The sequence below is a fragment of the Dermochelys coriacea genome, chromosome 1 (genome assembly GCF_009764565.3).
Source record: "Dermochelys coriacea isolate rDerCor1 chromosome 1, rDerCor1.pri.v4, whole genome shotgun sequence".
In the NCBI taxonomy this organism is placed as follows: domain Eukaryota; kingdom Metazoa; phylum Chordata; order Testudines; family Dermochelyidae; genus Dermochelys; species Dermochelys coriacea.
In genome coordinates, this window is record NC_050068.2 from 315,623,310 (window position 1) to 315,634,327 (window position 11,018).

At 41.8% G+C, this 11,018-nt stretch overlaps 1 long non-coding RNA gene across 1 annotated transcript; it reads left to right on the forward strand.

Annotated features, from left to right (window-relative positions):
- Positions 1–9,630: 9,630 nt before the first annotated feature.
- On the forward strand, positions 9,631–10,070 carry LOC122457831. Its single transcript, XR_006277506.1, has 2 exons — positions 9,631–9,741; positions 9,933–10,070. It is a non-coding gene; the product is annotated as an uncharacterized LOC122457831 (long non-coding RNA).
- The last annotated feature ends 948 nt before the right edge of the window (positions 10,071–11,018 follow it).

Here is an 11,018-nt window from a genome sequence, read left to right on the forward strand (position 1 = left end):
ATGCATGTCACTTATTCATGAGATTTTTCTCCTTGGATTTGAAAGAAATGACTGTGTCATCTCACTTCCGACTTGCAGCCTCAGACTGGTGGTGACAGTAGCATTTTAATTTGTATTAAAAGAAGAAAAACTAAACATATAAGATGAAGGGAGAGTCACACTATAGTAAACGTAGGTTTCAGAGTAGAAGCCGTGTTAGTCTCTATTCGCAAAAAGAAAAGGAGTACTTGTGGCACCTTAGAGACTAACAAATTTATTAGAGCATAAGCTTTCGTGAGCTACAGCTCACTTCATCAAAAGCTTATGCTCTAATAAATTTGTTAGTCTCTAAGGTGCCACAAGTACTCCTTTTCTTTTTATAGTAAACATAAGGAACGCTGGCACAAGAGTCCAAACCAGAAGAAGCCGAATGCAGAGGAAGGCTTTAGCTAATCACAGGAGCCATCATATTTAAGGTTGATTTATCTGAGAAAATGAGGCCATGGCCCCAAAATTAACGGAAACATGTCGTCTTGATGGAAAGCTAACCATGAAGTTTTAAATGTTCGTGGAGAAGTGATCAGAATGTTTTTCCCCTAGGCTAGTCACAAGTGAGTGATAGAAATCCTTCTCATTTATAAATACTTTAGGTTCCAAGATATAGAGTAAGTCACATGGGTTAAACCAAGAACATTTTTATACAAAAAGGAGAAAAATGAATCAGAATAATAATACTAAAGCAATATAGTTTAAGAAAAAGAGAAGTCTGACAGATAAGCTGGCTTCCTGATCCAACTTCTTCCAGTATAAGTGATGAAGTGTAGCTAAGTGTGCAGAACTTGTCATATGTATGATCTTTTAGTTTAGTCATTTTTCTATGGCTAAAAGTTTCCAAATGTAGTTACACCATCTGACCAGTGTAGGCATAATGGTTTTTGCTTGGTTCTCAGTAATGGAAGGGAAGGGCATTCAATTTCCTTTAAAATTCTGAGTATATTAGCACATGTAGCATAAATCTGCGTGAAAGCCTCTTTTTCAAAGTTTGGGAATAAATGACAAGGATTTCACTTTCACAGTATGAACAGCCATTAACTGGTCTGCTAAATAGTAATAATTAGAGTGGACTAAGACTAATTCCCCCCAACTCTTCAAAGCCTTTCTCAGACAGGATATTTTTGTGTATTCCAAATGGGAGTTAATGGGAAAATATTGAAGAAGATGTGTCTGATAGTTCAGCTAATCTAATGAAGAAAATGAAAGAACAAGCCTGGCGTATTTCTTTGTCAATGTCTTTGTTATTAGTCAGACAGAAATTTATATAACTGCAACAGAAGGGATGTTTAATCAAACTCGTGATACCTTGACTCAATCATAATGAAATAACAAGTGGATGTTTATTGTGGCCTCTGCAGAAGATCAGAAAACTTAAACACACGCTAATGTGTAATGTGAATGTTACCGTTATTGATCAAAACAATGCAGTGTAATTCCCGTAAAAGGGAAATAGTGAAGGGAAGGACACATTTTCAGAGGAGTTTGTCATTGGGAGTTACCTATGACAAGCAGAAGGGCAGAGGTTACAAGAGACCTTTTAATAACTTCTAGTATTTTTAGTTAACCTGTTTCTTTTGGCATCTTTCCTATGCAGTTTAAAATTATAGTTTTATGCAGAACCCTGCCCCCCCACCCCAACTGTTGTTGCAATGCTAAAGATGCAAAGTCAAGCTCCCCAAGGTTAGGAAATCAAAGATTAAGGCTACATGTGCAAGGCTAAGGTGAAGGACTGACTTTAACAATGGCAGTGCAATCTCCTGTGTTTGTTTCTCACTGATTTTCAAATCCAACTCACTCAGTTTGCAAGTAATAAGATGGCTTTTCTACCTGCTGAGCATGTGGCCTCCATCTGGAATTGGAAGGGCATTCTATGAATCTTCTGGCTTGCATATCACCAGTTACAAAGGTTTTTGTGGCAAATTTAACTTGTAGTTAAACCTGTAGCAACTCCATTGTCTTAATCTGGGACTGCCCATGCACAGCCAGAGGGCATATATAATGATGTATATAATATATATATTATGGTATGTATATATTTGGTGTGAATTCACTTTCCCTACCTCAAACCTGATTAGTTACACTTTGTGCAGGATGTTAAGTGGAATCTGGGGCATGGAATAGCCTGGGATAGGCCATGTGGTTGCAGAGTGTTCCCTTCTGATGTACTACCCAGTTTATAGGCTCTAAGAATGGCCATTGACACTTCATATACACTATATAGAGTACTAGGGCCTCTGCTCTGATCTGTGTCACGGCAGATCCCCTGGGCTGTCTTCAGCTGTTGTTAAACATGTTTCAGTATAATATGTCCTGCCTCAACAAACATACTGATGTCAGCTGCTGCCCCATGACCTGATCACAGAATGATGTTCCTATCTTTGTGGCACAGTACAGTGAGCACAGTGCTCATCCGACCCAACATTTTCCTATACTGTACTCAGGGGGTCACTTTAACTGAGGGACAGTGGTGCAATTGACATTGCAGTAAATGGGAATGGCATCCGTGTGCCGTAGGGCAGAATCTAGCTCCAAGCATATCATTCTTTCTCGCTTGGTGTGCCCTGAAGTGAGATACTGCAGGAATGGTGTCATCTAACTGGAAGCACTTGAGTTTTAATGGAAAAATTGATATTTCTCAAGCTGCTTTGGAAGTCAACACTGAAGCTCTACATGCAATTTTTGTCCTGGGACAGTTCTGAGGAACTGGTAAATACAAAAATAGGAAGTGACATTGCAAAATGGGGCTATTTCATCAAAGAACAATGAATGATTATGTCCTGTTGTGAAGGATATGGTTAGGTCAGTATTGTCTTCCCTTTAAATTAGGGACAGAGATACCATATACCCTGTTAGGGAAACATGTTTGACGTAAGGCAAGGAGAGCTTTCCTTGTTGATTGACTTCCTTTTTTTATGGGGTCCCTGAAAGTGAAGCCTCTGAGAAGGCTAGATGGGGGCTGTGTTTATTCTTTTTTGTACATATAGTGGGAGGGGTTTACACCCATCCGCTCAAGTGACCTTTAGGACTACAAAAGAGTGCGATCATGATCAAGGGTGTGACAGCTCTAAAGGAAGTAGCTAATCTAGGATCCAAAGGCACATAGAGTGAATTGGGTACAATCCTTCAGTATCTTATTTCAGTGGGACTTTTGTCTATGCACAGAGTAAGGGATTCAGTCCCTGACTTTCTGAACAAATGTATTTCCTAGTTTTGTACACGCAGTGTGAAATTCTGGCTCATTGAAGTCAATGGGAGTTTTGCCACTGACTTCAATGGGACTAGGATTTCAGCTCCTCTCTGTACCTTAAACTGATGATGGCTCTGTTTTCTGTTCTCCTTGTGAATGACAAAAATGTCAGTGCCAAAGACAGGTAATCATTTAAAATATTCTGATGTCTAAAATACATTGTACTGCACGATGAGCAAGTATGTGATTTTTTTTATAGAACTATACAGTAAATGTAGGCTGATGGTTAAAGGCCAAGAATAGAATTAGGAGACCTGGATTCTGTTCCCTGCTCTTTCTACAACTCAATCTCTGACCTTGAGCGAGTCACTTAACCTCTCTATGACTGTTTCCTCATCTGCAGATGGATACAAAAGGCGTGTCCCTCCTTTGCTTTGAAATCTAGGGATGAAACAGCCATGTGTAAGTGGTAAATGGGTCCTTGCTAGGAAGGCTGGTTTAAAAAGAAATATAAAATCTTCTTCATTAATTATTCTTAGGCCTGGTCTACACTGCGAGGGGGATTGATCTAAGTTAAGCAACTTTAGCTACATGAATAATGTAGCTGAAGTCGATGTACTTAGACCTACTCACCGCAGGGTCTTCACTACGGTGAGTTGATTGCTGCCGCTCCCCCATTGACTCTGCCTGAGCATCTTGCAGTGCTGGAGTACAGGAGTTGATGGGAGAGTGCTTGTGGGTTGATTTATTGCGTCTAGACTAGATGCGATAAATCGACCCCCGCTGGATCGATCATTGCCCGCCGATCCGGCAGGTAGTATAGACATACCCTTACTATGAATAGTCTGGGGGAAAAAAGAATCAAATTTGCTGTTTACCGAAACCTACAAACCTTTTCAGAGTTTTACCTTAAAGATAATTCTCATCTGTCATGACTCATTACCACATTTTGACTTGCTCAGTACCATTTGGCAGCAGCATGAAATAGCATACACCTTCTAGGATTTCGTCTGCTCTTGCCAGTAAGACTGTACAGAAAGAATCAACACCAGAGATTAGGAAGCCAGCTAACTTCTCTAGTTTCTATTCTCCTTTTAGATATTTCTTTTTTGAGAAGACAGAGCTATTACTCTGAAATGGGCCACCACAATGGCAGCTAATTCCACTGCATTAAAGAAGTTATATAAAATCGTTTCTGAATCAACATCCTCGCAGGCCTGATATGTTGAACCCTGCTCTCACCATTTCCTTGAATTAACTCCACTTCACAACTTGACCCACTAGCAGCAGACTTCCTATTCCCTAGAGCCTCTCCTTCAAATCTTAGAAGGGTTCTTCTGATTCATGGTGTGTCTCAAATGGGATTGCTCTGACCTCGTCCAGGGGAATTAGAAAATGGGTTTTATTCCAAGGTTTCATGTACTATTAGAACAAACCTTGTCACACATTTGTCTTCTAACTCTGGTAAGACTTCCTGTAGTCTCACCCCCAAAAGATAGTTCTGTTGAACATAATTTAAAGGGAAAATCATAAAAGAGATAACTTAAAAAGAACAGGAGTGCTTGTGGCACCTTAAAAACTAACAAATTTAGTTAACTGTTATCAGGCTTATATTTGCAAATTCTGCAGACCATCTAGTTCTGGCCCTGAGGCATGATGATTGTCTCCTTGGAGGCACTCAACTTTTCAACTCCCAATGGTATTTGATGGTTCTTAACATTTCCAAGGAGGGACTCAGCACCTCAGATGAGTGGGCCTATATTCTCAAGTGAAGCTTAGCAGCTTGACATGTACTACTGCTTCACATGCTAAAAATGCCACTCCTGTTACCTTTAGTGCCACTGGGAAACTGTTCAGTGAAATACAAAGCCCTGAGAAGCAGCTTGGTAGAGGGACAGAATGCCAGACTGAATGGGCCAATGATATTAATCAGCACCACCATTGTCCCACTGTTCCTTCCACTCCATAGACCTCTTTATTATTAACATGTTCAAATACTTGAAGAAAGATGAATGACATGTCTGCAGTTAAAATAACCAGGGTAATGATATGAAATGTTACATATACTAATCTGGTAAAATTAAACAACCCTTAGTATAAATATTTATCTCTCAAAGCCTGATCTAAAGCCTATTAAAGTTAATGAAAGTCTGTTTCCATATGTTATAGGGAAATTATAAGCCAAGTTTTCAAACTGACAGTAGCTCATCCTTTGGGTGAAATTTGTCAATTTGCTCAGGGATATGCATTATAATAACACTGCCCTGCCATCTAGTGGTTAGACAGAAGAATGCCTTCAAAACTATTCAGAATATAATAATAATTATTTAATTAATAACTATTATTAATATTTATCTTAGACTGGCTTACAGAAGGTTCAGTCAGGATCAAGCCTCATTAGAACTGCTAGTCACAACCAGATATAAGTGTATAGAATTTAAGTAATAAGTCACTTAAGTAATGAAAATGATTTAACTACAGCAACCTCTGGAAGACAGCAGAATCAGCCAACCCAACCCCCTCAGAATGGCTTCCAGCAAACTGGCTAATTCCACCTAGTATGTGCACATAGCAATTCATACCCCTCGGTTGTACAACAGTGGGACTCAGCGTATGAAGAAATAGGAAAAAATCTCAGGTATAATGGCGTGAAATGTTTCAGTCAGACCACAAAATTGTTTAAAAAATCAGCCTTATTTTGAATCGGAGCTGAAAACTATCAGGGATTTGTTACAAATTTCTTCATGATCATGAGCTACTTGTTGAGATGTCTATGTGGTTCCCTCTCTTCTCCCCCCCCCCCCCCCCCCCCCCGGTTGAACATTCACCAGTATTGTGAGGCTGCTGTTCATCGGTGAATCTTGACTTTGAATTATCTTTGCAGGGAAAAGTCACAGAAGGTAAGTCACATGGTATTTTCCAATATGGCCATGGAGTCCCACTTCCAGTTACAAAGAACTAGTGAACCCAACCATGAGGGCTGCTTGATTTTATGTCAGCTGCAAACAAGGGGCCGAAACTGCAGCCAGGACTTGGTATGCTGCAAGGGTAATCTCTGGCCATGCCTCCATTCAATGCTATGCAAGTGGCAGGGAAGGGGAGTGGTGTAAGAATTGCTTTGTCAGATGTACACTGCTGGAGGATTATCTTTGCACTGGGATGATCCTGCCTGGGCTGGTTCTATTTGATTTACTGCACAATTCTGCCAGGGGTGTGGTACAAAACAGCTGCCCTGTACTGGGGAGCTTCTGATCTTGCAGCTTCCTTTATAGAAAAGTCCCATGGAATTTATCAGGAATTTAACCAATAGTGTTCTATACGAATAAAATACTACAGAATTTAGTAAAGCATTTTCATCTTTGATAGATTATATTATAGACTGGTGTTTCTCAAACTGGGGCTCCTGACCCAAAAGGCTATTGTAGAGGGGGTTGTGGTATTGCCACCCCTATTCCTGCACTGCCTTCAGAGCTGGATGACCGGAGAGTGGTGGCTGCTGGACAGGTGCCCAGCTTTGAAGGCAGTGACACTGGCAGCATCATCATCCAAGTAAGGGTGGCCTGGTATGGAGGGGTCGTCACTTTTTTGGGGGGGTCATCACAGCCTGAAATACTTTCAAAGGGGACCCGGCAAAGAAAAGTTTGAGAACTCCTGTTATAGACCATCCAACAGAATTCTTAGCATGAATATCATATCTTTCCTATAGATTTTTGAACCACCTATATCATTTAATAGAGAATTACTGGTATATCCCATCTATGGACTATATGGCCCCCATTACTGCAGTATCTAAGCACCTCACAGCCTTTAATGTATTTATCTTCACAAACATCCCTGTGAGATAGGGAAACATTTTACAGATGCAAAACTGAGGCACCAAGGGTGCCATCCACAAAGCAATTTAGACACCTAAACTCCAGAGTTAGGTACCCATGTCCTTATGCATGAAAACTCTCGCTGGCTGCTGCCTAACCCAACAGGTGCCTAAATTCACCTGTGCCTGACTTTCTGCTATAAAAGTTCCTTAGGCACCTAAGTTTTAGACTTTGGAGTGCTGCCCTACTCTAGGTATCCACACACTTATCTAGTGTCTAACGCCCAGAGTGATTCATCAACCCAGGGAAGTCAGGCATCTGGCTGCTTAAGTCGCATATGTGGCCTCTGAGCATACCTACCAGATCAGGACCCATCTAAAGTCTGCCCGGTGGTGGAGAAGGACTTAACTAGTCATTGGACCTGAGAGAAAGAGAATGATTCTGTAGTCCAGTGGTCAGGGCACCAACCTGGGAGGTGGGAGACTCTAGGTCTAGTTCTCTTGCTCCAATCACTCTTTCATAATTTAGCTGTACTAGAACAGCTTCAACAGGAGAGACTGAGAGAGTCCCATATCAGACTACCCCTTAGCTCAGTGATTAGAGTACTGAGAAGTGGGAGATCCTGGTTCAAACCATTTCTCCCCCTCTGGCAGAGCGGGAGAAATTGAACCTGGGTCTCTTACATTACTGGCAAGTCATCTAACTACTGGGTGAAAGGTTATAAGGTAGGCACCTCCCCTTCCTCCTATTTTGTGTGGAGTGAGGCAGGTGCCTACTTCATTCCCGCAAGCACAAGCTTAGGTGTGTAACTCCAGTCAGTGGGTTCCTGTTGTGGATCACACGGTGCATCTCCTTGCAGCCTGGATTTAGGCACCTATCTCTGTGAGAGGGTGGGGCTTAGACAAACCCTCCTATCAGCATCTCCCATTGGCTAGTTTAGGTAGCTCCCTGCCTAGCCTGCTGGCTTTTGTGGATTGCATTCTCTCCCCATTAATTGTATAGGAAGCCTAAGCATCACATTCAGCTTTATGGACTGCTCTGTTGCTCCTCTGATTGTCTAGGTATGGTGATGTTGTTGGATCATATTAAAGAAGTTCTGTATTAAAATCACAAATGAGTTTGATTCTCCATAGTTTAAATTCCAGGGTATTACTAATTAAGAGGTCTCTCTCCCTCTCTATGTGAAACTTGCAAGCTGCTAATTGTGTTAGTACATATTTAATAATTTTTTTAAGGTAATGTTGAAGTAAAAAGAAAACGGTACAGAGTTTAGGCATAGAAGTTTCTGGTTATCAGGGAATAAGGTACAGATTATCAAGGGGTGCGAAATTCAGTTTAGGAGAGGGTGGCATAAGGAATACATAATCTGCAATCTCCCCGATTGGGGGTAAAAGTTTAACGGTTCAAAGTACAGACATTGAGATATGGGGGTATGTTGTCCATATAATGGCTATGTTCATTGTGGAGTATAATGAGCGGATACGATGATGAGGATGGATCTACCCTCATTTGGTGGGATTTAACGTTCAGTGAGTTTATGGTTCCAGTTCATATGGTCCAATGGAAAAAGTCTCTCAGTCCCTTTCTCATAGTTGATGCACGATGTCATACCGGCTCACACCTCCTGGTATTGTCGGTGGCTGGTGATGTGTTCAATGTAGATGTCCCTGGACCATCGGATTGTGTCTGAGACCATGAGGTGCCGCATGAGCTGTGCGTACCGTCGGTTCTAAGACAGAGTCTGTTCTCAAAGCAATTCTTTGTAACAACAACTACTCACACAGAGAGAGAGAGTCAAAGCAATACTCTGTAACAACAGAAACAGCACCCAGAGACTCCCCGCCCTTTTGTTTGTATTCATCTCGCTTTGTTAACTTTGTTTAATTGTGATTAAAATAGAGATAGATGTGTGTGGATAATAACTGAATGATCAGGGAGGTGCCAGCCTAAGAATCACCAGAGGACCCCCGGGGGGCAGACTGGAATCCACCCAACAGCCTCAAGAATGGGAGGACCAAAGAACAAGATAACATCTGGCAGCACGGAGCCATCAGGAATGTGCCATCTGCTGATTGATTCAGCAACAGCATGATGAAGCAATTCCCATAGACTGGCATAGGAAGAAATTCCTATAAAAATGGACTCTAGAAAGTGAGAACTTTGGGGTCTGATTCTGCAAACCAACTTCCAGGAGCATCAGATGTGCATCTGACGAGGCCCTGCTCCCTCCTCATGTCCAGGCTACCTGGCCAGTGGCTTGGCATGAGCAACTCTAAGGCTGGTAACTATGATAACAACCTTGCAGAACCTGTGTGTGTGTGAATGAATGAATGTGTGAATAAATATGAGATTGAATGGAATGTTATAGCTATAACTAACTGCTTACTATGATTCTTTCTGTATTCACAATGAATGTAGTATTTTGCCTTTTCCCCTTTAATAAGATCCTACTGGTTTTTATTTTATTGGTATAACATTTTGGTGGAGAATTGCGAAAGGGGGAATACTGGTAAAAAACAAAAAAACAAAAAAAAAAAACACCTCAGTAATTGTAAATGGTGTGCACACCGCCAGCTCTATTGAGCTAGGCATTTCTATTGGGTTAACCAGACCTGCTGGCCTCTGGGATGGTAGCAGGGAAAAACAGGTTAATCAGACCTGCTGGCCTCCGGGAAGGTAGCAGGGGACCTGCTTGCCTCCGGGAAGGTAGCAGGGGAAAGTGTATAAATTAAGCTAAGATTAAATGTTTTTAGTAATCTTAGCTTAATTTAATCAGGTTAACCAGACCTGCTGGCCTCCAGGAAGGTAGCAGGGAAAAACAGGTTAACCAGACCTGCTGGTCTCCGGGAAGGTAGCAGGGAAAAACGGGTTAACCAGACCTGCTGGTCTCCGGGAAGGTAGCAGGGAAAAACGGGTTAACCAGACCTGCCGGCCTCCGGGAAGGTAGCAGGGAAAAACGGGTTAACCAGACCTGCTGGCCTCCGGGAAGGTAGCAGGGGACCTGCTGGCCTCCGGGAAGGTAGCAGAGGAAAAACGCATAGATTAAGCTACGATTACTAAACCTAAGTCCTATTGCTCACTGAGGCATCAGGGGCAGCAAGAAGGCCTAAGGGCCAGGCTAAGCTACTTGCTGGAATAAGGAGTAGCAGGTTCAGAGAATCTAGGCTGTGTCACTTGCTGACCTGTGCCAGATGTGACGAGGAAATTTGATAAGCTATGATTTCAGAATCTAGGCTGTGTCACTTCCTAAGTAATACTAAGGAGTGACAAAGAGACTGAAATATTCGTGTTAAGATGTTTAAAAGAAAACGGGGTAAGCCAGTACCAGAGGGAGGAATGGAGTCAGAAGGAACTCCAACCTCACCTTTTGTTTGGGGAAAAAAAAATTACGCCTTTTAAACAAATCCTTCAAAAATTTGGGCACAGTCCTTGGATTAAACAAGCCCTAGCTGAAGTCTGCACTATTTCGGACCTAGAGGATAGATTGGCTCAGTATATCCTCATATACGAACCTTCTAGTGCTGCCAAAAGAGATGCAGCAGCAATTGGGTTGTGGTGGGAGGCATGTAAGGATTCTTACTTCCGCTTGTCTTCATGTAAAGAGGAAAAGGCACAAACGGAAAAGGGAGCAGACAATTGGAAGGTGTTGGCTACAAATACCCAAAGTCAGCTGAAAATAGTGAAAGAGGCACTCCAGGAATGAAAAAAGAAAGAGATTCCTGGCAGACCAAACTAAAGCCTCTGAGAAAATTGAGGTTTCAGAGTAGCAGCCGTGTTAGTCTGTATTCGCAAAAAGAAAAGGAGTACTTGTGGCACCTTAGAGACTAACAAATTTATTAGAGCATAAGCTTTCGTGAGCTACAGCTCACTTCATCGGATGCATTTGGTGGAAAAAACAGAGGAGAGATTTATATACACACACACAGAGAACATGAAACAATGGGTTTATCATACACACTGTAAGGAGAGTGATCACTTAAGAT